The 9,930-nt window shown below is 41.9% G+C and overlaps 1 pseudogene; it reads left to right on the top strand.

Moving 5' to 3' along the window:
• The first annotated feature begins 259 nt into the window (after positions 1-259).
• LOC105526968 overlaps positions 260-9,930 on the top strand; it is a 12,635-nt pseudogene continuing 2,964 nt past the window's right edge.

A 9,930-nucleotide genomic window follows, 5' to 3' on the forward strand; every position in this document is an offset into this window, starting at 1 on the left:
CTACCTCTCAGAGAACACACTGGCCACAGCTCCCAAGCTGTAGCTGTTTCTGCCTTCCCTGACCCAGAACTGCTACTTCCCTCAACGTTTCCAGTGATTTGTCGCATTTCATTTTGTCTTGTGTTCTCTACTGAAGCTGCCCGATTTTCGTTTTATGTGCCTTACCTGACATTTTGGGGGTTATTCACATATTGAAAATGTATTTTCATTTTCCCTGTAAGAGAGAGCCTGTGTTTCTGGCTTGCAAACCAGGGTGGAGATGGCACTTTCCCCAGAGCTCAGGAATTCTGGGTGAGGATTAAATGTGGGGAATGTCACGAGATTTAGCCTGCTCCTGTAGGCAAAAGGACCTTTTGAAACACACAAGTGGAGATAGTGAGGTATTTCATACACATAACATAGTTGTGATACAAAAGCCAGAGAAAGACAATCGCCAAATATTCTAGGACACTGGTCCTCAATATTAGTATGCATGAGAGCCACTAGGACTATAGATGAAAATGCAAATTCCTGGGCCTCACTCCCAGAGATTTTGATTCCGTAAATCTGTGGGGAGTCCAGGAATCTGCATTTTCAAAAAGCACTTGTATTAGTCAGTTTTCACACTGCTATGAAGAGCTGCCTGAGGCTGGGTAATTTATAAAGAAAAGAGGTTTAATTGGCTCACAGTTCTGCTTGGCTGGGAAGGTCTCTGGAAATTTACAATCATGGCAGAAGATGAAGGGGAACCAAGGCATATCTTACATGGTGGCAGGCGAGAGACAGGGAGAAAGTGCCACACATTTTAACCATCAGATCTCGTGAGAACTCACTCACTATCACGAGAAAAGCATGAGGGAAACTGCCCCCATAATCCAATCATCTCCCATCAGATCCCTCCCTAACACATGCAGTAATTCAAGGTAAGATTTGGGTGGGGAAACAGAGCCACACCATATCAGCACCCATGACTTTAATAAATGGAGTTCACCAATAACTTCTGTGAAAATAAAGACTAACCAAATGAGAAACCAAAGGCTATCTATTCTACAACAAATAAGTCAGCCACCATCACTTCCATTTTGGGAGAGACTCCAAGGCCAGCCGAGGAGTAGGAAAGCTTTATAGTAGAAAAGGTATCATCCTTTTTTCACACGTTCCCTGATTCGAGGCTGTTGGCATGGGGAAGCTGAGGATAGCTAACTAGATGTACGGCATCCTATGGGATTGGTTTAGGGTACATATTTGGCTTTCCTAGGTTGCTCCTAAGTTAGAAATAGGAACAAAAATTTGGGAAGCTGTCAGTTATTAATCAAGTCCTGGCCATTTGGAGCTGACTGTTACTGGAGTTATTGTTTAGTTTCCTGGATTTTTTTTTTTTTTTTTTTTTTTTTTTGAGACGGAGTCTCGCTCTGTCGCCCAGGCTGGAGTGCAGTGGCCGGATCTCAGCTCACTGCAAGCTCCGCCTCCCGGGTTCACGCCATTCTCCTGCCTCAGCCTCCCGAGTAGCTGGGACTACAGGCGCCCGCCACCTCGCCCGGCTAGTTTTTTGTATTTTTTTTAGTAGAGACGGGGTTTCACCGTGTTAGCCAGGATGGTCTCGATCTCCTGACCTCGTGATCCGCCCGTCTCGGCCTCCCAAAGTGCTGGGATTACAAGCTTGAGCCACCGCGCCCGGCTGTTTCCTGGATTGTTACTAAAGACAGTCTGACTTCCTACAAGTGTGACTTACAGCAAGTGGCTTCCTGGGCTGTTTATTGTAGAAAAGTGGGTTGATTTCCTAGGCAGGTAGCCGTAGGGCATGGGTCAGAGTTCTGTTTTTATATGTGGTCTGGCCATTGCCTGTATATTTTGTCTCTCATCTCTGAGAAATACAGCCATAAACCAAGCTCTTTTTGTAACACAGAGCAGAACTTCAATACAGGGGACTGCTTTCTTCATTATTGCTGTCATCTATTTGTTGCTGCTTTTTGACAGTGATGATCTCAAGGCAAAAATGGCTGAACATCCTATTTAATTAGGATAGTCCAGGGCTCTAACTTACATGCTTTACGTGACCATTGCCTTCTTAGGCATGGCAGATAACAAGCATGGAATATTATTGCTAGTCTTGGCTTTGTGGTGTAAAGTTGGTTTTCATACAGCTCCCAGAAAGCTCTCTATAGACATCAGTGGAGCCAAAAGTCTTCAAGCTTTATCCCATCTTATTTCCCGCTTCTCTTGTGCCCATGAGTCATTATCTTTCCTGTGACAACTGAGATTAAAGATAAATCTTGGTTTTCTCTCTTGATGCCTTCCACAATGCTTATCTTCTTTGTTGTAATCCTGGATTACATGGATTCCATTTGTTCAGTCAAAATGGAAGTTTCCAAATGTCCCCACGATTGATCCTTTCCCGTTTTTGTTAGTGCTTTGGAAATTTTTGAATACATCCAACAGCGGTCTGAACAAAACTGCTATGAACAAAACGGCATACCAGGAAAGTGCAGAACACATCCTGTCTGGAGGAGTGGTAGTGAGTGCTAGGTCTTCATTTTGTCTACCAAGGTCTTTTCATCTCCCTCTAAGAGAGGACGGAATGCTTTTTGCCTCTGTAGAATCATTCTATGATGTGTTGACCAGCAGTCTGGGTCTCATCTCAGATGTATTTCACACACTCTATGACTGCTGTGTTTTAGTCACGATATTTATTGCTGCCCTGATGAAAAGATGGAATGCAATGGGGATTTTTCTCCTATGGGTGCACCCAAATAGAAATTCTCTCTCAATTTATTAATCGACTTTTTCTTTTTTCCAAGAAAATTCCATTTGTATTCCAATTAGTATTAAAACAAACTTACAAGTGTTTTGAAGGAATTGACGTCTTCCCTAAAATGCACCTTTCCACTCTGAGCAGCAGCTCTAATGTACTGTATTTCCTTGACACCATCACTAAGTATGAGCCACATCATCAATCTGATAGCAGATTTGTAAAAACCAAACCAAAACATTACATTACATCCAGAATGTGATGATTCTTCCAAATCACTTTCAGCCATTGGCAGCAATCACAGTGACAGGCTGTCTACTCCCACTCCTGCTCCCCAGGCTTAAGCTATCAGAAAATCTGTTCTCTAACATATTTGAAAGTTCTAAAGTCAAACATGTTTCAGGGCTGCTTGATTCAGCTGCTCATCCATGTCCTCAAGGTCCCAGTTTGTGTTCATCTCTGCTTTGTGGTCCTGACTGTACTCGTTTCGCCTCCAGGCTCCTGGCACACGGATGGAACAGTTTTGGTATCACATCCAAACACAGCAATGTCCAGAGATCCAAAGAGATTCTCAGTCTTTTTCTTAAGCCCCATAGCTTTTTTCCTTTCTCATTGGAAAAACAGGGTCACTAGTTCACTCTGAAACCAATCTCTGACATGGGGTGGGGGCCACTATAATTATTTAAGGCCAAACTGAATGTACCCTCAGGTGGTGGTGGTGGTTTTCGTCATAATTGCAGATCTTGGACCTCCAAAATAAATGTGAAGCACAACAAAGAATACTTGCCTATTAGTTAAATTGCTTAATTTAAACTCTCAGTTTTGTTGAATTAGTATTATTGGAAATTAAACTGCCTTTTGAAAGTTAGCTGGGAGCTTCTGACACATAGACGCTCAGCATCTCAGGGATAAATCTTCATAAAAGGAATAAACTGGTCACTCCAATTTCTCCTAGCTTTGAAAGTCGTAGAGTCTATTCTGGAGGACTATTTAATGAAGCAGTTTTGAATGCAACAGGAAAAGTTCCATGTAACAAAGTTTTCTGTTTCACTGCTTCATCATAATGTAATTTTTTTTATTTTTATGTTTTATTTGTACAGACTTGGGGTGTACATTTACAGGTTTGTTACAAGGACATACTTCATAATGGTGAGGTTTGGGTTTCTATTAATAGATTTTTCTAATGGCAAAACTTGTTTTTGTGTTAGTCGGTGGCTCAATTGATCATCTAGGATTAGATACACATGTTAACACCAGTCTCAGCTAGAGGGCTGGCAGTAAACCTAATTGGTATCTATGCTCATAACAATACCTGTTGAGCTTCTCAATGAAGATGTCACTCATCTGATCATAGCCATTTGCATCTTATACATGGACACCATGACTGTGAAATGGTCACAGTCATTAATGAGGCATGAATGCTAGAAGAAAGATGTATTTCCATGTGTTTTGGCAGATACACTTGGCAATGTGGGTGTGATTATATCCATTATGCTCACAGAGCAGGGTGGGTGGTTTATTGCTTAACTCTTCTACTCCTTTTTATTGCCTCATGACTACTTCTCAGTGTTGTCCCATTAACTAAAGATGCCTGTCAGGTTATCAGGTCATCCTTTTGAGACTACCACCAGAATATCCAACAGATATGCATACTGCTTTTAAAAACTGAAGGCTTCGGCCAGGCGCAGTGGCTCACGCCTGTAATCCCAACACTTTGGGAGGCTGAGACGGGCGGATCACAAGGTCAGGAGATCGAGACCATCCTGGCTAACACGGTGAAACCCCGTCTCTACTAAAAATACAAAAAATTAGCCGGGCATGGTGGCGGGCACCTGTAGTCCCAGCTACTCGGGAGGCTGAGGCAGGAGAATGGCATGAACCCGGGAGGCAGAGCTTGCAGTGAGCCGAGATTGTGCCACTGCACTTCAGCCTGGGCAACAGAGCAAGACTCCATCTCAAAAACAAAACAAAACAAAAAAAACTGAAGGCTTCATATTACACTGAGACCCCTTCACTTTTTGATATCATTCTGCCACTATTGGGACAGGACCAACTGATATAGAGGTGACATCCAATGTGCTGGAACAAAGACTAGCACTGCAAGTTATAGGAGTAAAGACTCTAGAGTAAACAATTTAACGATTCAAGTGGAAAAAGGGTTACTTTCAACATATGTCTTATCTAAGAACTGGATTTTATAATGTTCTAGCTATAACAAAACAAACGAAGAGTATGAAGTACTGCAAAAGACAGTACTTACATCATGGAAGATAACAACTACCCTGGGGTATGAGCAATAAAGAATAAATGACTCAGTATTTATGTTGCTGGAAGTAAAAAAATTGCAAACAATTATACAGAAACATGTCACCATATTTAAAAAAAATAAAGCTCCTCATTATTAAATCAAGGAATCTTTCTTACAGGAAATTTAAATACAGAGTGAAACATTAATTGTAGAAGTAAAATAATTGTTATTTGAATTACATATATAAACAGAATTTTAAAATGTAAGTGAACATGGTGTATCATAACATCTTGGAAAATAGACAAATAATAATGAGTTCTAATGAAGACCAAAATCGCTTCTGGGTGTTTACTTCTTGTCAGAAGGTATCTCCACTATAAACTGTATTTGCATGCTTAAACACCTACAGTAAAGGCTGAACAACTTTTTGCATAGCCTAAGGATAAAATAGGAAAAAAGTTGTATTTTATGGATTCTCTGTAAATAAAAGTGGTTCCTAATTATAACTTAAGTCCATTAAGTAAATTGCCACTTTACTGTATACTAAACTATTTGGGAAAATTTCAGTCACTGATATGAAATAAGCAATGAGAATATGAAAGTATAACATTACAGTTTTTGCTGTATCCTAAAACCAACCCTGGAGAGCCACAGGGGGCAAGGGGAATCCCCATCCCCAGCCAAAAAAGGCAGTGAGTGATTGTGTTGTTGCAGAAATCAGGAGGATCAGAGAGACCTCAGGGTAAAATACTGGAGGATCTTTATTGAGTGCACCCAGACCCAGCAGACTTAACATCAAAAACTGGGCCCCGAACAAAGACAGGGTCTTGCTTATATACCTTCTTCTGAGTGGCATGAAAGTGAATGTAAAGAAGCAGAACAAAGGCAGTTTATCAAACAGTGACAGGCTCATAACTCAGGTTTATATATGTCTCTTGCTATGCGGCCCCTATGGCTGTTATCTAGCTTTTGCTAAAGGAGTCTTGCCCAAACTTATGTCCTTTGCTGTGGTGCCTAGATGGCTACAATCTAGGATCACTCAAGCATGTCCTGTGACCTTTGTTATGCAGCTCAGATGAAAAACAGAAACTTACAGTTATTAGTGTCAGGCCTGTGAGCCCAAGCTAAGCCATCATATCTCCTGTGACCCGCAGGTATACATTCAGATGGCCTGAAGCAACTGAAGATCCACAAAAGAAGTGAAAATAGCCAATTCCTGCCTTAACTGATGATATTCCACCATTATGATTTGTTCCTGCCCCACCCTAACTGATCAACTGACTTTGTGACAATATACCCTCCCTGCCCTTGCGATAATGTACTCTGTGATATTCCCCACCCTTATGAATCATGTACTTTGTATGATACACTCTCCTCACCCTTGGGAAGGTAATTTGTAATATTCTCCCCTGCCCTTAAGAAAGTATTTTGTAATATTCTCCCCACCCTTGAGAATGTACTTTGTAAGATCCACCCCCTGCCCACAAAAAAATTGCTCCTAACTCCATTGCCTATCCCAAACCTGTAAGAACTAATGAAAATCCCACCACCCTTTGCTGACTCTCTTTTCGAGCTCAGCCTGCCCATAACCAGGTGATTAAAAAGCTTTATTGCTCACACAAAGTCTGTTTGGTGGTCTCTGCACATGGACGCATGTGACATTTGGTGCTGAAGACCCTTCAGGAGATCAGTCCCCTGTCCTCGCCCTCACTCCATGAGGAGATCCACCTACCACCTTGGGTCCTCAGACCAACCAGCCCAAGGAACATCTCACCAATTTCAAATCAGGTAAGTCGTCTTTTCACTATCTTCTCCAACCTCTCTCGCTATCCCTCCACGCTTCAATCTCCCCTTTCCTTAATTTTGGTTCCTTTCCCTTTCTGGTAGAGACAGAGGACACATCTTTTATCTGTAAACTCAAAACTCCAGCGCCGGTCACGCATTCAGGAAGACAGTCTTCCCATGGTGTTTAATCACTGTGGGGATGCTTGCCTGATTATTAACCCACATTTCAGAGGTGTCTGATCACTGTGGGAATGCCTGCCTTGATCCCTCATCTTGGTGGAAAGTACCACCTCACCTAGGTGGCAAGCACCACCTCCCCTGGGTGGCAAGTACCACTTCACCTCCTCCGTGTCTCTATCATCTCTTCTCTGGGCTTGCCTCCTTCACTATGGGCAAACATTCACCCTCCATTCCTCCTTCTTCTCCCTTAGCCTGTGTTCTCAAGAACTTAAAACCTCTTCAATTCTCACCTGACCTAAAACCTAAGCATTTTATTTTCTTCTGCAACATTGCTTGGCCCCAATACAACTTTGATAATGGCTCTAAATGGCCAGAAAATGGCACTTTTGATTTCTCCATTCTATAAGACCTAAATAATTTTTGTTGAAAAATGGGCAAACGGTCTGAGGTGCCTGACATTCAGGCATTCTTTTTACACATTGGTCCCTCCTTAGTCTCTGCTCCCAATGTGACTCATCCCAAATCTTTCTTCCTTCTCTCCTGTCTGTTCCTTCAGTTTCCACCCCAAGTTCTGAGTCCTTTAAATCCTCCTTTTCTACAGACTCATCTGACCTCTCCCCTCCTCCCCAGGCTGCTCCTCGCCAGACCGAGCCAGGTCCCCATTCTTCCTCAGCCTCCACTCCCCAACCCTATAATCCTTCTATTACCTCCCCTCTTCATATCCTCTTCATACCCAGTCTGGCTTAGAGTTTCATATCATGACTAGCCCTCCCCTACCTGCCCAACAATTTCCTCTTAAAGAGATGGCTGGAGCTAAAGGCATAGTCAAGATTAATGCTCCTTTTTCTCTATCAGACCATTCCCAAATCAGTTAGCATTTAGGCTCTTTTTCACCAAATATAAAAACCCAGCCCAGTTCATGGCCCATTTGGCAACAACCCTTAGATGCTTTACTGCCCATCTTATTCTCAATATGCATTTTATTACCCAATCCACTCCCGACATTAGAAAAAGCTCCAAAAATTAGATTCCAGCCCTCAAACCCCACAACAGGACTTAATTAACCTCGCCTTCAAGGTGTACAATAATAAAAAAAAAGAGGCAGCCAAGTGGCAATGTATTTCTGAGTTGCAATTACTTGCCTCCACTGTGAGAGAAAGCCCAGCCCACATCTCCAGCACACAAGAACTTCGAAACACCTAAATTGCAGTGGTCAGGCATTCCTCCAGGACCTCCTCCCCTAAGATCTTGCAACAATAGGTTATCTCCTCCCCTAGGATCTTGCTTCAAGTGCTGGAAATCTGGCCACTGGGCCAAGGAATGCCTGCAGCCTGGGATTCCTCCTAAGCTGTGTCCCATCTGTGCGGGACCCCACTGGAAATCGGACTGTCCAACTCACCCAGCAGCCACTCCCAGAGCCCCTGAAACAGAGCGAGACTCCATCTCCAAATAAAAAAAAAGGAATTTATGAAATCCCAGAAAAAATTCAACATATTGTTATTAAAGAAGTGAGTTGTTCTCAGTGACATACAATACAAAAAACCCAACAATATTAGAAATACAATTTGGGATATGAATGAGAAATTTATTACCAAAGAGATAGGTATCATTAAAAAGAACCAAAGATACATTCTAGAACTGAAGAATTCATTGAATGAAATAGAAAATACATTCAAAGGGTTCAAAAATAGACCATATGAAGCAGAGGAAAGAATCCCAGAACTTAAAGTTGGGTCTTTTGAAGTAACCTAGTCAGACAAAAACAAAGAAAAGAATGAGCAGAGCCTACACGAAATATGAAGCACTATTAAAGCAATAAAATATTTGAATTGTTGGTGTCCCAGAAGGCAACCAATGTTCCTGTATAGTTTCTTTGTTGTTGCAAAGAAGAAAATGCAAAGGAGAAAAGAAAATCCTTTTCATACAAGCAAATGCTAAGGGTCTTCATTACTGCCAGATCTGCCTTATAAGAGTTCCTTATGGGAGTGTTAAACATGGAAACAAAACACCATTACCAGCCACCACAAAAACACACTTAAGCATATAGCCCACTGTCACTATAAAGCAACTATACAATCAGGTCTACATAACAACCAGCTAACAACAGGATGACAGGATCAAATCCTCACATATCAATCTTAAACTTAAATGTAAACAGGCTAAATGCCCCACTTAGAAGACAGAGTGGCATGTTAGATAAAGAAGCAAGACCCAACTGTATATTGGATTCAAGAGACACATCTCAAATTCAATGGCTCAAAGGAAAGGGATGGAGAAAGATCTGTCAAGCAAACAGAAAACAAAAGAGAGCAGGGGTTGCTATTCTTATTTCAGACAAAACAGACTTTAAACCAATAATGATCAAAAAGGAAAAAGAAGGGCATTACATAATGATAGAGGGTCAGATTCAACAAGAAGACTTAACTATATGAAACATATATGCACCCAACACTACAGCACGGAGTCAAAAGAGACTATTTTGAAGGTTTAATTTTTCTTTCTTTTTTTTTTTTTTTTTTTTTGAGACGAAGTCTCGCTCTGTCACCCAGGCTGGAGTGCAGTGGTGCGATCTCGGCTCACTGCAGGAGCTTTAAGTGTTAATGACTGCCCTGCTGGGTTTCAGACTTGCACTGGGGCCTGTAGCCCCTTTCTTTTGGCCAACTTCTCCCTTTTGGAGAGTGACCCAATAGCTGTACCCCCATGGTATGTTGGCAGTAAATAACTCGGTGTGATTTTACAGGCTTATAGGTGGAAGGAATTCATGTCCAGATGAGACTTGAGTCTTTTGACTGAGTTGACGCTAGAATGAGTTAAGACTTTTTAGGACTGTTGGGAAGGCATAGTTGTATTTTGCAATGTGAGAAGGACATGAGATGTGGAGCCAGCGGTGGAATGATACAGTTTGGATCTTTGTATTCCCACCAAATCTCATGTTGAAATGTAAAACCCAGTGTTGGAGGGGGGACTGGTGGGAAGTGTTTGTATTAGG

Source organism: Colobus angolensis, unplaced genomic scaffold (genome assembly GCF_000951035.1).
Source record: "Colobus angolensis palliatus isolate OR3802 unplaced genomic scaffold, Cang.pa_1.0 Scaffold60, whole genome shotgun sequence".
NCBI classification, from domain to species: Eukaryota; Metazoa; Chordata; class Mammalia; order Primates; family Cercopithecidae; genus Colobus; species Colobus angolensis.